The sequence below is a fragment of the Dromaius novaehollandiae genome, unplaced genomic scaffold, assembly GCF_036370855.1.
Source record: "Dromaius novaehollandiae isolate bDroNov1 unplaced genomic scaffold, bDroNov1.hap1 HAP1_SCAFFOLD_42, whole genome shotgun sequence".
NCBI lineage: Eukaryota > Metazoa > Chordata > Aves > Casuariiformes > Dromaiidae > Dromaius > Dromaius novaehollandiae.
In genome coordinates this window covers 1,468,296-1,488,394 of record NW_026991361.1, presented here as the reverse complement: position 1 = coordinate 1,488,394, position 20,099 = coordinate 1,468,296, and positions in this window count along the sequence as shown.

Here is a 20,099-nt window from a genome sequence, read left to right as displayed (position 1 = left end):
TCACCTTAAACAGCACCAGCTGGGCAATCTTCTCCCCTTTTTAAATATAACACGGGGGAGAGGGTGTCCACGCCATAATCTGTAACTCCCCCACAAAATCAGAGTCTATTACTCCTGGAAGAACAAAAACTCCCATACGGGTAACAGATGAGCGACCAAGCAAAAGAGCACTGTGGCCGCGACCTAGCAGGTCCCATACTCCCATGAGGAGAAGCTGCTCTTTGGTGTCCGTAATCAGAACTGGCTGGTCGCAAGTCGGCGGCCTGCTGGCTGGGGCCATCAGTGTCTGCGCCGGCATCGTTGCCGTATTTATTGCTGGAGCGCGCGGTCTCGCGCTCCTCCTCCCCTTTCCCTGGACCGAGGGGAATGTGGCGCTATTCTGGCGGGACTTGAAACGGCACTGGCATCGTGGGCATAGTCTGCTGGGAGACTGTCTGCCTGACTTCTTCCCACCTCCCCCTCCGAACTTGCAATCTCTCTTAAAGTGGCCGAGCTGCCCACAGTTAAAACACGGAGCTCCCGGTGCCGCAGCAACAACCATCTGCTGTGACAGAGCGGCAGCTAGCAGGTCTGCACGATGCGATTCCGTGCCGACGTTCTGGCAAGCTCGTATCATATCAGCAAGGGAGAGGTTAGCATTACGTAAGGGGTGTAGAGCTTTTTGGCAGTCAGCATTAGCATTTTCCACGGCCAGCTGCATAAGCAGCAGCCGCCGGGCTTCCTCCGATTCAATCTGTTGAGCAATAGCATTCTGGAGCCTGTCCAAAAGCTGTATATACGGCTCCTGAGGGCCCTGGTGCACAGTTGCGAAAGACTGTGCCGGCTTTCCAGCCGGGACCTTCCGCTGTGCCTGCAGCGCCAGACGAGATGCCTGATCAAGTGCTTCTCATAGTAGCTGTGCTTGTGCTACGGCTGTTGCATATCTCCCTTCCCCCACCAGCTTTCTATGCCGATATTGGCCATATTATTTAAATTGCTCATAGTCTGGACCGTGGCTCGGTCACCATACTCAGTGATACAGTATATTGCATAGCCGAAAGCGTCATTCGGCACAGAGTCTTCCAGTCATGCGGGGTCATGGTATAACCCTCGGCGATAGCTTGAAATAAGTTCATAGTGTAAGCTGACTGGAGGCCGTAATCCTTAACCGACTTCCTGACTTCTTTTACCACCTCGTAAGGCAGCTGCTCCCATGTAGTGGGGTGCCCTGCCTGATACCGCACAGGGAAGGCGTGGAGAACGTCCAAGTCTCCTCTTCGCAGCGCCTCCTCGCAGCAAAGCTCTAGCACGCCACAGCAGTGCGGTAGCGCTGGCGTCGGGCCAATAGATCTTCCCCGGGAAGCCGGGGCAGCGGAGGGGGGCTGTGGGCGGTCCGCATTCGTGGGCAGTCCTGCCTCTTGAGGGGAGGGTGGTCCCGGGGGGCGCGGCCCCGGGAGGGGCAGTCCTGGGGGGTGGTCCTGGAGGGGCCGTGGGCTGGACACAGCAATGCATATTAGGAGGTGGATAAAAGCCCGCCTCCTGTTCCGGATCATTCGACCCTGGGTTAAATGAATCGTCTGGCTAGGAATCCGGTCCAGGTATTACTGAGAGCCTTACGGTGCTCTCACAGGCCGTTGCTGCGTGGGGCAAAAGTTCAGTTACATTTACTGCTTGCAAGCGGAGGAGGGCAGAAAAGACCTGTTGCCAAGTCACTAAAAGTTTCTTCGCCTTATCATCCCTCCGCTGCCGCAACTCGTCCCCACACCGCAATGCTTAACGTTCCCTCCTGCGGAAACCAGGACAGCTGGGAGATATTTCCCCCATGAGTCTTTAAGACTTTCTGTAACACTTCCATATAACTTCTCTGTTCTCTTGTAAGAGATTGCCCCGTGGTTCCCAGCTGCTCACCTGCTGTTCTGTGGTGGTGATGTGTGGAGGATTATCTGGAGGAAAACGGACATGTGAGCAATCCAGCCCTAATGCTAATAGCAAGAGTGTGAAAGTAGGTTTTGCAGCCTACCGGTAAGGTTACTAGAGGGCATGCAGTGTGGTGAGAAATTGTCCTTGGAACGAGAAAAACAACTCCCAGATATTCAGTAAGGAACTTACGGGCTTAGGGGAGTTTCTTTGCCTCCTTGTGGACAGTACATGCTATCCAATCACATACTGTTCAGATGTGCGTGCTAAATAAACATGTACCAATCACTGTATAGTTTGATTCATGTGACCACGGTTAAGGCATATAAAAGACGCTATTCGGGCTTAATAAAGTGTCAGCATTTAAACATATTGATTGTTGTGCTGTCCGTTAATCTCCCGCAGTGATGGGAGCGCTCAACTGTCAACTGTCCTGAGGTTCAGCTGGGCTATGCCACCGGATTCATTGGTTCTGTTTTTCATGCTTCATTCTTCAATGCTTCTATTTTGAAATTCCTTGGTTCTGTTTTTTATGCTTCTATTTTTCATGCTTCTGTTTTTGAGATCCCGATTTGGGCGCCATTTGTGGCATACGACGACACGGACCTCAGGTAGGGTAGTGCAAAGATCCTTTATTGAAAAACACAGTGGCTGGTTATATAGCAATCAAGCTCAGCCACTCCTCCAAGTACCTCCTAGGCATTGTGGCATCTTGTGATAGGTAGGAAGACGTCTCCTGATGCCTGGCAGGGGCACAGGACAGTCCAGCAGGACAGGCCCACCGCAGCTGCTGGCATGTAGGCAGGAAGGCACACCGTGGTTGCTGGCACGTAGGCAAGAAGGTACATGATCACTGGCGACTCACGTGCACACATTCTGGCCACAAATCATAGTTAGCACATCATTACTTTCTGCCTTAGAGATTCTCTGCTGTCTTACACAGCATCATTCTATCTTGGTCCCCAACACCCCAGGGCAGCCCGTCCCCCCTTCCACCCTCTGGGCACTTCTCCCCTGCGGCACCCTGAGTGCTGGTGCTGCCAGGGCAGAGGTGGAGGATCCCCCGGAGCGGCTCCTCCGGGAGCTCCCCAGGGAAAAGCTGTGCCCAGCCCCAGCCTCAGCCCCAGCCCCAGCGTGGCAGAGGGGAGCTGCCCTCTCCCAACCCACCCTGGCGGTACCAGCCCCACCTCAGTCTGCTCCTGAAAGGCTTCAGGGCAGCCCTGGAGGGGCCCTGTGGCATGTCGCGGCGGGATGATTTGATGTGGGCACAGCAGCAGTGGTGCCGGGAGCAGGGGGAGGAGCAGGGAAATTGGGGTGAAGACCCCTGCCCTTGGCTGCACAGCTGGGGCTCTGGACGGGCGATGCCTTGGTGGCCGGCCAGGCTCCAGGTTTGGGGTGGATGCCAGCTCAAGGGCAGGAGCACCAGGATTTTCATGGGCTTCCAGTGCAGCCGTGGCTGTGGTGAAGGCAAGTGGGCAGAGCAGGCACACGCAATTGCAAAGCCTGGGCATGAGAAAGGCACGGGGGGAAGGGGGAGCATGGGAGGGGCAGTGGGGCAGGGTGAGCAGCCTTGCTCAGGGCCCCACGACTGGCCCGGGGAATGTTGAGGGCTCTGGGGCTGGCTGGGCTCCAGATGCTGCTTCATTGTCAGCTCCACACTGGGAACGTTGGGGTATCACCCTTTGCAGGGAGCAGCCTGCGGTGGGGCCGTGAGCGGGGCCCTATCTGGACCCAGGCAATGTTCTGCTCAGAGGCAGAGGAGGACGAGGGCGTGTGGGGCTGGCCAAGGGCTCTGCCCCTCGCCTGCTGGGAGGGCAGTCCTTGGGACAGGCAGAGCCTGTGTTTGTGCCTGGGGTCTTTCCATTCCCGGATTTGTAGAGGAGTTTTGGTGGGAAGGCACCTCTGGAGGTCTCTGGTCCAACCTCCCACACAAAGCAGGGCTGGTGAAGCCCTGTGGTCTTGTCTGGTGATCACTGGCCTGTGCCTGATGCCGGTTACCATCCCCAGTCCTGCTCTGCTCCTCTTGTCCGGGCACTGCAGGACAGCATTTCACACCAGTGGGTCACTGCCCTGCCTGCCTTGCCGGCACCCTTGCCTCCCATCTCCCCTTCCCGTACGCAGCAGCTCTGCTCTTGCTGCTCCTGACAACACACTCTTTGTAGCAGGAACCCAGCCACAAATGATGCATAAACCCTTGAGCTGTGACACAGAAAGACCTGCTCTCCTAACTACCCATCGTAAAATCAGACCCTTTGGCTGCCTTCACTTTGTCATCCAGCTAAGACCGTGTGCAGTGGTAGCTGGGTAGTGGGTCCAAACCCAAATCACTCCTTACGTATTGAATTTGGCTGTCAGGCAAGAGTTGCTGTGGGGCGGTTTGGGGACCTTCTGTACCCACAACCTCCTCTGGGATCTGCCTGCATCCAGCTTTCTTTGCCAACGCTTTCTGACTGCAGTGCCCAGGTCTGTCCGAGGTAGAGATGGGGAGTCAGGTCAGCAGGACGAGGACAGGGTCAGGTCAGGACCTGCGAGGTGCAAGGTCAGGCACAGGCATGTCCACAGCGTAACTCAGGCCAGGCCCAAGGACAAGGGGAGCAGTTCCCCAGCAAGGGGGAGGAGGCCCCGCAATGACGCCGGTCACTCTGTGTCTCCCCTGCTCTTGTGTCCAGCAGATCCCCCTCCCTGTCTGCCTGCAGCCCCTCCATGCCCACCCCACTGCCCAGCACAGCACAAGAGCCCTGGCCCTGCAGCCCCTCCAGCAGCTCCTGCTGCCGCAGGGACAGAGCAGCCTGCCCCGAGCTGGGGCACACAGAAACCTGGGTCTCCTTCTCATTTTCCATCTCTGAAGGCTGCCCTGCTTTTCCCCTGCGACATCCCTGCTCCCCAGAGAGCCTTTCCCAGGTGACAATGTCCATGCTGGCCTGCCCAGCCATTCCTGCACCCTTCCCTGCTGCTCCCTGCAGGGTCCCAGGCTGGCGGTGCTGCTCTGCAGCGTGAGCAAACTGGGGGCCACAGGGTGACTCCTGACTGGGCACTGGCCGTGCTGGTCAGGTGGGAAGAGGGCCCAGCCAGACAGGGATCACCACCACCGACACTGCTGGCACGTGTCTGTGCTCATGGACAGTGCTCAGAGTGACCCCGAGGTGTTTGCAATGGCAGGAGATGTGTTTGGGTGGGCATGAACTCCAGCCTGGGGCGTTTCCCTGAGGGTGCACGAATCCCTCTCCAGTGCCCCTTCCCTGGGCCTCCTGGGTCCCCACTGCCCCTCCACGGGTGGCAGAGCCCTCATTTCCCTGGGCATACCTGCATTTAGTGCTTTGCATTCTGGTGACTCCACCATGGACTGTCCCTCCCTTGGTGAGCCTCCACTCACCTCCCACCCCCAGGCACACATTGTCCCCAGAGATCCCCTGAGCTCTGCTGGTGGCTCAGAATCCCCTCCAGAAGAATGGCCATCTGTCATCGGCACTGTCACCTGTGGGATAGCCCAGGAGAGGTAACTAGAGACCATTCTGCATCTCCACTGGCACCGCTCACTGAGAAAGGAGCCCCAAATCCAACCTGCGGTCTCTAGCAGATCCCATGGAGACTCTGAGCTTGTCCTCCAGAGCCTAGAGAGCTCACAAGCAGAACAGCAAGACCTTCTGTGGTGTAAGGCCTTGGGAGTCTTTTGGACTCCCCCTTCTGAAGAAAGGCCAGGCTTGAGGCACATCACAGAGGAGATCCCCTTTCATTATAAAATGTTTTTTGGAGGCCAGGTGTGGCAGAAAGGTGCCCAAAGCCTGCTCCTGCCTGCATTCACAGGAATGCCCAGGGAAGCACAACCCTACCACCACCCCATTAGGAGAGTGCTTAGGCCATATATCCACAGCAGAGCACAGCAGGAGAGTGTGGAAAGAAGGAGAATAGCCCTGAAAGGGGAAAGTCCTGCTGGCATTGCCAGATGTGTCTCCAGGAAAGCTGCAGTCCTTGTGCAAAGGCTGCAACCAGGAAATTCCTGCTGTGGCAGTGGGGCGATGGTCCTGAGGAGCACAGGGTCTGTCGCCACAAGCTGCATCCAGACTCCTCTGCCCTCCTGCTCTGCTTTGAGTGTTGGAGCAGTGCAGAGGCAAGGGACCAAGCCACAGGGACAGCTGGCTGCCACCCTTGCAGAGGAGGGCAGTGAAATCACCCTCTGACTGTGGCCAGGGGAGCTGAGCTCTCCTAATGGACACGGGACCCACGGTCTCACCCCAGCTGTGCTCATCCCAGCCTGACTCTGTTGCCCTGCACTCCCTTGGTGTCAGTGCCAAAAGCGACACGGCAAAGGGAAACTCTCCTCATTGCCCTGGGGGCATCGGAGGCAGCTCAGACCAGCGGGCTCTGAGGTTGCCCCTCTCTGCTGATGAAGGGCGAAGCCTGGCTTCCTGCTCCAACACGATCGCTGGGTCAGATTCCAATGAGAGTTTCCTGAGGAGAGGTGGCAGGAACCTAAACAATGTTTTCTGTTAACAATTAGGTAGAAGATAAAAGTAGGCAAGAAAGAAAAGCACACAGAGCCTTGATGCCAGATAACCTGGGGATGATGAGTGGATGCACGTGGGACAGTTATTGGTGCTGACATTGTCCCAGTTGAATCAGTTTCTTCAGTGCCTCCTTGAGCTCCTTGTTCCTCAAGCTGTAGATGAGCGGGTTCAGTGTTGGAGGCACCACCACGTACAGAACAGCCACCACCAGATCCTGAGCTGGGGAGGACATGGAGGAGGGCTTCAGATGGGAAAACATGACAGTGCTGACAAACAGGGAGACGACAGCCAGGTGAGGGAGGCACATGGAAAAGGCTTTGTGCCGGCCCTGCTCGGAGGGGATCCTCAGCACCACTGTGAGGATCTGCACGTAGGACAGAACAATGAAAACAAAGCACCCAAAGAATAAACAGGCACTAGCCATAATAACCTTGTCTTCCCTGAGATGGGAGTCTGCGCAGGAGACCTTGAGGATCTGGGGAATTTCACAGAAGAACTGCTCTACGGCATTGCCTTGGCAGAGTGGTATTGAAAATGTGTTTCCAGTGTGCAGCACAGCATTGAGAAAACCGCTGCCCCAGGCAGCTGCTGCCATTTTGACACAAGCTCTGCTGCCCATGAGGGTCTCGTAGTGCAGGGGTCTGCAGATGGCAACAAAGCGATCATAGGCCATGACAGTGAGAAGACAATATTCTGCTGAGAACAAAAAGAAATGCAGAAAGATCTGGGCAGCACATTCTGCATAGGAAATGGCCCTGGTGTCCCACAGGGAATTGGCCATGGATTTGGGGACAGTGACAGAGATGGAGCCAAGGTCGAGGACTGAGATATTGAGGAGGAAGAAGTACATGGGGGTGTGGAGGCGGTGGTCGCAGGCGATGGCAGTGATGATGAGGCCGTTGCTAAGGAGGGCAGCCAGGTAGATGCCCAGGAAGAGCGAGAAGTGCAAAAGCTGCAGCTCCCGTGTGTGAGCAAACGCCAGGAGGAGGAACTCAGTGGGGGAGCTGCTGTTGGACATTTGCTCCCTCAGGGCCCACAGGGACTATCCAAGGAAGAGGAGACAATGAGGAGACAGGAGAGCCTTCTACAAACAAAACCTTTGTGTAGAAGCCTCCCTCCCCCAAACATACACATTATCTCTCCTGCTCTTGCCAGGACCGTCACTGAGCTCCATGGCTTGAGCTCCCCTTTGTGCTGCCTGAGTTTGCCTTGAGGAGCGGGGGCCTCTTCCCACGGGCTCCAGAGGAGTCAGTCCTGACCCACAGCAGTGGGTGCATGGGAACAGGGGTGACTAAACTTTCAAATTCACGGTTTTAGTCAGATTTCATCCACTCATAATGTTGAAGGGCTTTTTGCATCTTCACTCTGAGTTCTGAACAATGGGTGTTCTTAACTAGTTTCAAGGATTTGTTGGTTATCTTTTAGATTCCCCTGATTCATCATCCCTGAGGAGGATTCTTGGAGACAGAGATCCTCAGCTCTGCAACTGCACTCAGAGTGAATAGCTGAGATTCTGGAGAGGCAAAAGGATTCACTCTGTCTTTAGTGCAGAGTGAGGAGAGCTGGCCTCTCCATCAGTCTTGCTCCCAGCTGCCCTGTGCTTGCACCTCTGAGGTGCAGGACATTTGCACTCATGCTGACCGTGACCCTGCTGCCTGGAGCTGTCCCTGCAGGGAGCTCTTTCTCTGTCCCACGTGTCATGCCAGTGCTCACAGACCCCCCCATGCCACCCCTGGGTGCTCAGCTCTGCCCTGCAGAAACCTCCTGGGGGCAGGGCACTGCCCAGGGGCACCTCTGTGTTTGCAGGGGCTAAGGAGCAGGTGGGATAAAGCTTGCTGAGGCTGGAAAGGTGATGCTGGTTCTGTCTGTAGGCTGAGGGGTGGAGGAAGGGATTTCTTGAGTTTCTCCCACAACTGTTCCTCTCTCACTGTTGCTCTTTGGGAATCTCAGTCCCTTGTTTAAACCAGACAGATCCAAAAACATTTCATCCCAACAAAGAGAATAAAACTGAAAGCAGAGACTCAGGAAAGCTCCTTCCCTTTCAGGCATCCCAGTCTTGACCTTCCTTTTGGAAAGCCTCCTCCAGAAATGTTCTCAGGCTGAGCCGCAGCTGAGAGCAGCCCTGACCCATGCAGCACCCTCTCAACAGGGGAGGGAACATGTCCTGCCAGCGGTCAGTCATCCCACCCAGAGCTTCTCCCCACAGCACCATGGGGAGTTCCCTGGGCAGGCTGAGTGCTGACCCTCACAGGTGGCAGAGTCACTGCCCTGGGCACTCAGCACCCTGGGGCACAGGCACACTGCTCTGAATTACAGCCCTGGGCAGACCTGTGTGCACACCCCGGCTTCACACCCTTGCAGCATCCCTGGGAGAAGGTGGCAGGACACCGTTGCCCTGTGACGGTGTGGCTGGAAATCCCTGCTCTAAAGCACCTCCTGCTCCACACAAGAGGGACTGGCATACCCATCCTGGCAGACCCCATCAGCCATGGCCTGTGGTAGCTTTAGAGAACCCCTCAGGATGCCTCAGCTGCATTGCCCTGCAGCCAGAGACTTACTGTGTTAGGGGCTGTGAAGATTTCTCCTCCAGTCAGCTCTCAGCCATCTACCCACTCCTGACTGCCTTCAACTCCTGTCTCACTCCTCTTGCTCATCTCCTTTGTCTCGTCGTGGCACCTGCAGGCAGTGCCTGCAGCCCTGCTGCTCTTTGCAGGAGAGCTGCTCCTGGACAGAGCTGACTCTCAGCAGTGCTGCCAGGTTGCCAGGAGCTCCCTCCGTCCCAGGAGCCTGGCCCCTTGTGGGAACAGTGGCCCAGCTGAAGAGGTGCCTTTATTTGTCCTTTGTACTCCCTCCTCCTGGGAAATGTTCAGTGAGGAAGACTAAAATAATCACTGAGGGTCTCTCTCTAAACACTGCAGACAGACCGATTCCAGCATTGCAGTTTGTCTCATCAGAGGACGTTTATCTACCAGAGGTGGAAATGTCCCACTCTGGAAGCCCCTCTTGCCATCTCTTAACTAGGCAGGACACCTGGACAGGGACAAGAAGGGAATTCATTTTCCCATGGCTCAGGGATTGATTCAGATGACTTAATCTGCACATCTCATGCCATCCTGGAAGCCCCTGGGATGGAGTGGCATTTAGCTGCCTCTACAAATACCTTAAGGGAGGGTGTCAAGAGGATGGGGCCAGGGTCTTTTCAGTGGTGCCCAGTGACAGGACAAGAGGCAATGGGCACAAACTGAAACCCAGGAAGTTCCATGTGGACATGAGGAAAAACTTTGCTGTGAGGGGGACAGAGCACTGGAACAGGTTGTCCAGAGAGGTTGTGCAGTCTCCATCTCTGGAGATATTCATACCCCACCTGGATGCCATCCTGTGCAATGTGCTCTAAGTGACTCTGCTGGAGTGGGGGGGCGGAGGGGGGGGGTTGCACTAGATGATCTCCAGAGGTTCCTTCCAACCTCAGCCATTCTCTAATTCTGTGACCTGCACTCGGTGTTGCACACCCCCACCCTCACACTGCCCCCAGGAAGAGCCCTGAGCAAAGCCTGAGGGAAAGGATCACCCCTTTCCAGGGGCTGCCTGTCGGTGCCTGGCCAATCTGCTTGATAAAACGCATCAAGGTTTACTGGACATCAGAGCCAGCTGCACATTGCCTTTGCCTACCTGCAATCAGTGCCTCCAACTTTCTGCTCTAATCAGCCCCCAGGGAGCCTTTTTTTGTTAACGTCCCTCCGTGGGACCTATTAACACTCCAAGAAACTTTGGTGTTTGCTTCTGACTTCAACTTCTGGAGTGGTTTGATCAATCTCCTCTCAGCATCTGAGGTTCGTGGACTCAGGCCTAATAACCCCTGTCACTCTCCAGCATTTTCTTCAGTTCTTCAATTCTTGCATGGCCAATGGGAGATTTTTTCAGAAGTGTATTAAAATGAGGAGGATTTCAATGAACAAAGTTTGTCTTATTTTTAAGTTTTATTTTCCAGCTGGCAGAACAAGTGATATGCACATTCTCCACTTCATACTGACCCAGAGTGACTCCTAATGAAGTCTGGACATGTAGGGAAAGCAGTAGCCTTGATGGGAGATCTTTATGGACAGCCTTCCTCCTCACCTCCCCAGCCCTGCCGTTTCTCCCATCAGCCACTGGGGACTTAGATCACTCCTGTTAAAATCCAACCATTTTCCACTCAAGTCTCTAGCTGCATGCTACACTCCCACCTGCTTTCCTTAGAGAACTAGTTGTAGACGCAGAAGAATTTTTTCTATCTGCAGACAAACAAATATAACATACGATAGAGTTTACTAAAAAAATAAAATACACTCCCCAACTGTATGCTAAGTGCAAGCTGCCTCCAGTGAGGTCCACTTGCCACAAGAAAAACTGTCCCTGAAATGGTTTTGACAGAGAGATAGGAAAGGAGAGCTGGAAACACAACTAAGGAGGTGGCTAAAGAGACAATGAGACTCCTGAGAGACGAGGCAAGCTGCAGACTCCCTGAAGCCCAGAGCAGCAGCTAGGGAGGTGAGAGGTATCTGAATGGCTAAAGAGTAAAGGCAGGAGGGAAACTGGGCAGCTATGGAAAGTGCAGAAGTGCAGGTAGTCTGAGGCAAAGATGCCTTTAGAAATGATCAATTTAGTCAGGACATGTGAAAATAGGTGAGAGATTACTGAGACTACCTCCACAGTATAACAGACAGAGCAGTGGTAACGCAGGTTGAGGGGGACAGATCAACATTTCTTCGCCTGAGATTAAGACTCTTCCTGAAAATTGCCACTATTTCCACTATCACGGGAAAACATTGACATTAAAATTAGTCAATCATTTTAGCCGGTGAAAGTGTGTTCATACTTTTCAGATGTTGAAAACAGTTCTTCCCCTTTCCAGGCAGAGCTCAGGTGTCCAACCACAAACACCCAGCAGCACCTGGAGAGGCCCCGGTGTCTCTGAGGCACCTGCCTGGGCCTGGCAGCTCTCACGGGGCACCTGCGGGAGACCAGAGCCCCTCCGGGCTGCAGGTGGAGGCTGGGCAGAGGGCACCAGGGCACCTGCAATGGCACCAGATGTCCATGACCCTGTGACGGCATCCCACCCCAATTCGGAGAAGCACTTTCCTTAAAGAAGACCACACACAAAAGCCCCTCAAAACACCAGCATATTGAGAAAACACACCACCAACAAGAAAATAAAAAAAAGAAAGCTTATCAAGGAGGGCTATAAGAACAAAGAATGTTATCAACTGAAAAGTGTAACTAAACATTTCCTTGTTTAACATCCTTTTTAAAATTTCTGTCTTGATTCATTTTTATTGACATTTTCTAAACATTTTTGTTATAATCAACCATTAAAAAAGATATTTTTATGTCTTAAAAAAGATATTTTGGTGTCTCGTACAGCGCTTAGTGGCCCAAACCACTCCCTGCCTGGGACAGTCCATGCAACTCCTCACTCTTTGCACAGAGCCATTCCTGCTCTGAGGTGTCGAGCTCTCTTGACTCAGAGAGGGCAGCAGGGTAACCAGCTTCAATGAAACACTCTATTTTTGGATGGCTAAGTTTGCAAAAATCTCAGCACACCTGTGTTATAGTGATGTCTTGAAGGAGTCCCTAAACATCCAGCTGCACTCCCTTTCCATCCCTGCCCAGCAAATGAAGTGCAACTCCATTTGAGGGGACAACAGGGAGGAGACACGTCTCACCCCATGCCAGACCCCTCCAGTGCAGATGTCTCTGTCTAATCCAGGTGTCTGGACTTCCCTTTCTAGTCAAGGGAGAGAAATAAGGCGTCTCCCTGAGAGGTCTGGAGAGACTTCTCTTGGTGACCAGCTCATGCTTCAGACAGCTTCCCACAGGTCCTGGGCCACCTTTTCTAGCACCACATGGGAACACAGGTACCCCTGGGCATCTTGGGCAGCAATCGTCTCTGTATGTGGGCAAATGAATAAAGGCCTGAAAACCTATCCGAAAAAAAAGCTCCATGCAAAGACTGAGAAGAAAATATATTCATGGGTAGCTCCCCTGCATACCCTGCAGTTCTGATGCTTTAAAATCTCTCATCGTTGTGGTCCCCTCACATTGACTGCATTCAGTCCGGTAAGCCACTGCTCTGCCACCGGCCGGACAGCACCTCCCGCTCATGCAGTAAACCCTGCGCAGAGCTGCTGGAGCGGTGGCTGCACCTTCAGCTGGAGCAACACACACAGCCCCCGGGGGTGGGGGAGTGCGGCGAGCAGCCTGGAGAGCGCAGGGGGGTCCCGCGACACCCACTGCCCTGCCGGCAGCGTGCGTGGACGGGGAGCTGCCAGGGGCACAAACCGGGGCCAGGCAGCGTTGCCCACGTTGTACCCGCTTAGCTCCACGGCAGTTGTGGACCAAAAAGCCTTATATCCAGCTGCACTGGAGGACACAGGCATCTTGTGCCGCCTTCAGTTTTACCTTCTGAAATAGCAGCCTGTGCTGACTGAGAATGTATTTTGATAGGAATGGATTGGCATTTAAAATCCACTCCCTCCAATTTTCTCTGCTCGACTTTAGTAGCATATTGACAGCCAATGTTCCCTGTGTGATAGGAAAGGGGCAGTTAAGGATATCGCCTAGGCTCTGGGGGCGTTTTGTGTATCTGTTAGAAAAGGCAGCTAATGCAGTAGTGATGGTACTGGCTGGGTTTGGGAGCAAAAGAGAGGCAAATAATTGATTTTGTTGAGGAAATGGCAGAATATCCTTGCAGTGTCTCCTATTCTTTTTCAAAGGAAATGGGGAAAAAAACCCAAAAAACAAAAAAACACCCGAACTTGGAAGTTGCTTTCAGGGCAGCACAACCAGTTTTCCTCTCCCCAGCTCTCTGCTCCCTGCGCCTTGCACAGGCTGCCCTTCTTCAGGCACTCCCTAGCAGGCATCCACTACAAGGCCACCCCTGCTGCTCTGCCCACTAATCCTCACCCACATGCTCTCCACTGCCTCATCGCCCGTCCCTGCGCAGAGCTCCCTGCATGCCGCTGCTCTCTCTCCAGGGTATCCTTCCTCCACATCACCCTGCACCTTTTCCTTGCCATCCCACACCACCACTTCCTCACTCTTTCTGCAGTCAGCCTCTCCCCTGAGCTGCCCCCTGTAACCCCAGGCCAGCCGGGGAAGCAGCCGCTCCCCTCTCCTGGGAACCTCTTCCTGCTCTCGGGGCTCGTTTTCAGCCAGAAATCCTGCTCACCACAAAACTGCAAGGACTGTCACGGGCTAAGAGCAGGACTGTAGGCGATGGACCATGCGCTGCTGCAGCATGGTTTTACACTCCCCTCAGCTCCATGTGTCACCAGCCCCTAACCTGCCACCATGAGAAGGGAAAAAAAGGCTCAGCTCTAGTGCTGAGGGTCAGCACATGGGCTAGCTTTCCTCCACGCTCATTCACCACCTCCGAGCCCCCGGCCCTGTGGCTGCCCTGAAGAGCCAGGCCGTAGCCCCTTGACTCTGCCTTTTCCCATCCTGCCCCTGACACACTCAGAATGACATTAAGGCCTGGCATTTGAAAGGTGCGGGGGGTGTTAATCAAATTAATTAGTTCCAAATAAGATGTAAACTATTGACTTTCATTTAAGAAAAAATTTCTTCTCTGCTCTTCCTCTCTCTCTGCAACACACACATAGCCATACACAGACAAACACCCCTAGCTCCTTTCCTTTCCTGCAGCAGCATGCTAAGACAGAGAAAGCATAAGTGGGGAGGGAAAGAAAAGGAGATGCAGGAATGAACAGCAGAGGGAAGAGAAAAGAAGACCTGCTCAGTCAGCACATGCTGCTATTTCAGAAGGTAAAACTCAAGGCGGCACAAAACGCCTCCAGTGTCCTCCAGGGCAGCTTTTAGCCAGAGACACGTTTCATGCTGCTCCTTCAGTCACACCTCGCCAGCATCGGTCTCCCAGCAGACACAAAGCACAACCCAGCCTTCTCCAGCGGTAACTGCAAAGAGGCTGAACACGGGCTGGGGAAGCTCTGGGGGGAGCAGCGGCCCCGGCAGGGCAGGGGCATTCCCCCAGGCAGAGGGGCTGCGTGGGGCAGGGCTGCTCACAGCTCCCGCTCGCCCCCAGGACACTTCCCCAGGGGCTTCTCAGCAGGAAGCTCCAGGCAGGGACCACACCAAAGGCAAGCAGCTTCCCAGAGTCTCTGCTTCCAGGTCCCTGCTGCTGGCGTGGCGGGAAGGGAAAAGGAGCTGCCCAGCCGCAACAAGAGCCCCAGGCTCCGAAGCCCACGCAGAGACCAGCAGCTCTGCGAGGAAGCTCACCAAGGGCCTTCGCCCACTCGCTGCCCACGCGCAGCACCAGCAGCACCGTGGCTGCCCCAGCAGGCTCTGTCCCAGCTGCTGCTGAGCACCTGCAAACACACACGTGCCCCTCGACACTGCCCCGCTGCCGCCAGGGCTCTGTGGGGCAGAGCTGAGCGCCATGGGGCTGCCATGGGGGCCGGGGGCCAACGCTGCCCTGAGCAGACGTCACCTGCAGACCCTGCACTGCCTCTGGGCAGGTGTCCACAGGGGCTGCGAGCGCCCTCCAGAAGGGCACAGCTCTGCCGCAGCCGCTCCGCTGCCACAGCCGAGAGCCTGGCTCTGGCCATGGCCACCAGCAGCCTCCGCACGTCCTGCTCATCCCGGTGCCCACGGCCGGGCTGAGCACAGGCAGGAGCTGGGCATCCGCCCGGGCAAAGCAGGGCTGTCAGCAGGGGCACAGGGCAGCTGGCGGCCTCCTGCCCCGGCCCGCAGCCACCACAAGCCCAGCTGCCCCCACGCCCGCCCCACGCAGCACCCACAGCACCCAGAAACGGCCACCGCAGCCGGCACCGAGCCGTGGGGCCGCCGGCAGAAGGGGCACAAGAGCCGGGGGCTCCCGCAGGGCCGCAGGTGGCCCAGGCCGCACCGGGCCTTCCCCAGCCGCTGCTCGCACCCAGCCGGGCCGCGGCGGCTCCGGCCACCCCCGCGCGCACAGCCGCTCGCTCTGCCCAGCCCAAGGCCCTCGGCCCCGGCGCGGCAGCTCCCGGCGCTGCGGCTCGAGGCTCCGGGCGGCCCCGCCCCAGGACACGCTGCCCCGCGCGGCCGGCAGCAGCCGCCTCTCGGCCCCTCCCTCCCCGCAGGGCCCGGGCAGCCCCGGCACCGCCCCCGCCCCGCCCCTGGGCCGCCTCCTCTGCACCAGTGCGCATGCTCCGCCCCGCCCCTCCCAGTTCCTCCCCCTCTGCCCCGCCCCGCCCCTCCGCTCCCTCCCCTCCCCTCCCCACCAGACCGCACAGCGCACACGCACTGCCGCCCCCCGCCCCTCCCTCCCTGCTGCCCGGCCCCGGGAGGCCCCGCCCCGTGGGAGCCAATGGGGGAGGCGGGGCGGAGGCTCTGTCTGCTGGGAGAGCGGTGCTGGCGAGGGGGTGGGGGAGGTGCAGGGCAGGAGATCAGCTTTGTTCTGGGCACCTTTGTGCAGGGGATGCCAAAAGGAGACAGTCGAGGAGTGACGGTACCACCTGGGTTTGGGAGCCTAACAGTGGAAAAGGAGTGAATTTGTTGAAGAAAGGCCAGAGTATCCTTGCAGTGTCTCCTGTTCTTTTTCAAAGGAAATGGAAAAAACAAAACAACAACAAAAACCCCTTAGAAGCTGCTTTCAGTGTCTGTTCCTGAAGGAGGAGTTTCCACAAGACTTCCTCTCTGTCTTAGCTGACGTAATACTTTGACTCTTGCCTTCTGCGTCGTGGGGAAGTGTGCAGCTGAGAAGTTTTGAAAGACCTCGTTCCTGAGCCCTGCTGGAGCAGCAGGTTATTTAAGTGTGCGTATGAGTTGCTCTTCCGTCTTGTCTTTCCTCACCGCCTTCGACATCTCTGCCCTCGATTGGAGTGTGTTCAAAGCAGAGGTGTGTGGAAGACCTTTGAGTGTCTCTTGATTCTCCCAGCTGGTTCTTGTGGCACCTTTTTGAAATGTTGAGAGCTTGTGTTTGACCTGCTGCCAAGTCCCTGCAGCTGCTCCCTCCCTCCCTCCGTCCGTCCCTCTGCGAGGGTCAGCCACCCGTGTGGCTGTGGGTTGTCAGCGCTGGCTGCCCCGGTGGCAGCAGCCGCCTCCGCTGTGCCGCCGTGGGGCGAGCGCGGCGCAGGGCCCCCTGCCCTCCCTCGCAGGCAGGTTTCCCTGGGGGGCCACGGCCAGGGCAGCGCAGCCGCCTGTGCAGGCCCGGCCGGGCCCCGCGGCGGGGTTGTCCCTGCGGCCCGGCCTGCGTGGGGCAGGGGCAGCCCCCGGGCGCCCCGCGCAGCCCCTGCCCGCTGCAGGGCCAGCCCTGGCCGGGGCCCTGGGGGCGAGGGGGGCCGGGCCCCCTCTGTGACACGGGCTGTGCTCACAGGGGACATCCCGTGTCACGGCCACAGCTGCCCTCTCCCGCGCGGCCCCGGCCTCTCCCCACACGTCCCGGCGAGGCCGCGCCAGCCCAGGCGCTGGGGCTGCTCTCGGCACCGCTCTGCTGCCAGGAGCCGCCGAGCCCCAGCGGGAGCCGGCGAGGGGAGGCCGGGGCAGCGCGGGGCTGCGGGGAAGTGCGGAGGAGGAGGAGGAGAAGGAGGAGAGGAGCTGTTTCCTCATCACCTCCCGCCGTGGGGGTGACCCAGGGCGAGGAGGACAAGGATGGAGCTCTGGGACGCTGGCCACGGGACGCGGCGTGGGCAGGGGGTGCCAGCGCTCCCCCCGCAGGGTGAGGCCTTGAGGAGCTCTTTCCCGGGAGCTGTCGCAGAGACCATGAACTCTGAGCGTGGCTCCTGCTGGGCTCTGGAGATGCTGCTGGGAACACATGTGCTCCAAAGGAATCCTTGGACTTTTCCTCAGCTCAGCGGGGACTTTTGTCCAGGATCCCAGCCACTGCCCCTAGTTCCTTCCCACTGGATCTCCTTGTACCTGCAGTTGAGCTCAGGGACACACTGTGGATGTCCCGTGGCAGGATCTCCATGTCCTAATGCCTCTGTTTCAGCTCCAGAGCCCTCGTGGGGGCAGATGACAGGTTCTACCTCAAGGCAGTGCCCACCTCAGCCGCTGAGCCCCTGTCAGGACTGGGGTTAGTTTGGGGAGGGGGATGCTTTTGGAAGACACTTGCACTTGTCATCTCCTTGGTTAGGCATGTGCTGAATGGTTGTGAGCTGGCCCAGCCAGAGCATGACGTGTCTTTCCCTTCTTTTCCAGAGCGCCTTGCTATCTGGGAAGGTGTGTCTGACTACATTGTATGGCAGCTGATGCTGAGCCAGGTGGGTCTGCCCTCCTGGGCCTGCCCAGGAAAGCCTTCTTCTGCCTCCTCTGTACCTGAGGGGTGACCTCTCTGCTTTGGCTTGTATTTTTGAGAGGCTGAAGGGGAGGGAGATGAAAACATCTGGAAGATTCTTCCAGAGAACTTCTCCAAAGCTTTCCCGAGTGCTCCATCTGTCCCTTTTGTGCAGCAGGAGTGGGCAGGGCACCGAGCACCATCACCATGTGCTGACAAGTCACCAGCCTGTCCACCTAACACTCTCATAACTCTTCTCTTCCTGCCTGTTTTCAGGGAGTCAGGATTATTCGGCTGGGCACCTTCAGTGTTGTGAGGGAACAAGTTGTTGGTGGGAAACATGGTCTTCTGACTGTTCGCAGACCCGTGTTCCATCTTTCGAAGAATATTGCACAGGTTCTCGGCCTCTCCCATGACGAGGCCTATGCTCCTGGTAAGAAGACAGGCGGAAACTTTTGCTTCGCCTTGGGACATCTTTGGGCTGTGCATAACTGCTGCTCAGCAGTGACTGTTAGAAATCTGGAATTCCAGCACCAGGTCCTCAGAAGAGCTTCAGATTTTTTTAAATACTCATGACATCATCGTGCACATGACAATTATACTCCCTCTCTGTATGATTTGCTTGAACAGCTGGCTACATGCCAGGTGTGTGGGGGCTGCTGCTTCTCATCAGGTTTCGTTGAAACTGTTGGTATGTGTTTACTGCCTCAGCAGACCTTGTAAAGGCAAACACCAGCATTCATGCTGGCTCTTCCCTTCTCCTTCTACTCAGAGATGGGTCAAAGTCATCTGTAGAGAGCCTTGAAACAGAGATGGGGAGCAGAGTGTGTATGAAAAGCCACCCGAGGCCAGCTGCGCTGGGATTGCTGGTCAGTGCTGCCAGCACTGCAGCTGTAGTGGACATCAGTGATGCCTGTGAGGCAGCAGGAGCTCCGAGCTGTGTTTGGAGTGGGTCTTTCCTTTGAAAGGCCTCCATCTTCTCTGGGATGGCAACATCATTCTGGCACGTGGCGGGGACAGCCCTCTGGCAGCAAAAGCAGGGATGTTTGCTGTGCCCTTGTGAGGGTGCTGGGGGTGGCCGGAAGGATCTGAAGGGGTGGAGTGGAGTGCCTGTGTTTTCCTTCTTCCTTGCATCCCCGTGACATGGCACAGCTGAATGTCTGCCAACCTGGAATGCGCTGAGTGTGGGCACAAGTACTGTGACCTGGCAGCCACTCCCCCAGCATAGGAACTGGTCCCCTTTCTGCTCCCCTTGTCCTGCCATCATGGCTCCTGTTCCTGCGAGATGGCTAGAGCCCTTTCTTTCTCTCTGTGGAGGCAAGAAAGCATTGCTGCACACTTGGCACGTCCGGCTGTAGAGTGCTTTGGAGTTCTCCTGGGGAGGGATGGCATCAGCTTCCCCCATGAGCTTTCCCAGAGGCTTAAAGAAGACAGCTGTGTAGCAGTGTCTTGCTTGAAGCCCTCCAAGCTGCTGACGCTCTCTTTTTGCCTGCTGCAGTGCTCTGTTAGTGACAGTGTTGTTGTTATGTTGCTTGCTAGGTCACAAGGAAATGGAGCCCCTGAAGTGTGCTCGCATAGCCTCGGACATGTCTGTTCCTCGGCAAACAGTGGAGGCTTGCATAGAAGAGACCCTGCGTGAGTTCTGCTGCTGCCTCAAGAGTGGGCAGAATGTTGCCTTTGTGTTGAAGGACGTCGGCATGCTTGTTATTCAAGGGAACCACGTGAAAATGAGATTTTACAAAAGCCTTCTGCAAAGGCTGAATGGGACTGAACAGCGGCTTGCAGCTCTTCTTGGGGTGAGTTTTCCATTTCTCCAGCCCTTCTTGTAGTCCTTTGGAAAGCCTAGCACAGTGCAAGTGAATGCATTTCTGTTGGCCTGCCACGACCTCTCTGGGCACCTGGATAGCTGTGGCCTAGAGTAATGCCAGTTCCCGGCACAATTTCTCTTGAGTGGACTTGGTGACCTAGAAGACCCTGGGAATTTCTGTACTGGGTCAAACCACAGCTGCCTGCAGCCCAGCATCCCGTTCCAATGTGGTCTGGGAAAGCTTGCAAGAAAAGGGCAAGTCTATTGTGTGTTTTCCCATGAGATTTCTCTCCTTCCAGAAAGCCACGGTTTAGCACCATGGTGTTTTAGGCTCACATCTGAATCCATGGGTGGCAGTGGAGACACAGGCAGAGCAAGGCCCCGCTGGGAGCAGACCCCTTTTGCTGCTGTCACTGGGTTGGTCTAGTTGTGCTGACCAGCTCTTGCCAGTGCCCCTGGAGCCAGGGGAGCACAAAGCGGGGCTTTTCCTGCTGTGTGCATCTGCATGCTGCTAGTGGTGGCCACAGTGTGTTACAGAGAGAATTGCTCCAGCCCTTGCCCTTCCCCAGGTCTCTAGCTCAGTGCAGCGCAGGCTGTGTCTCTCCATTCCTCCATGCTGCAGACGCAGCCGTTTGAATGT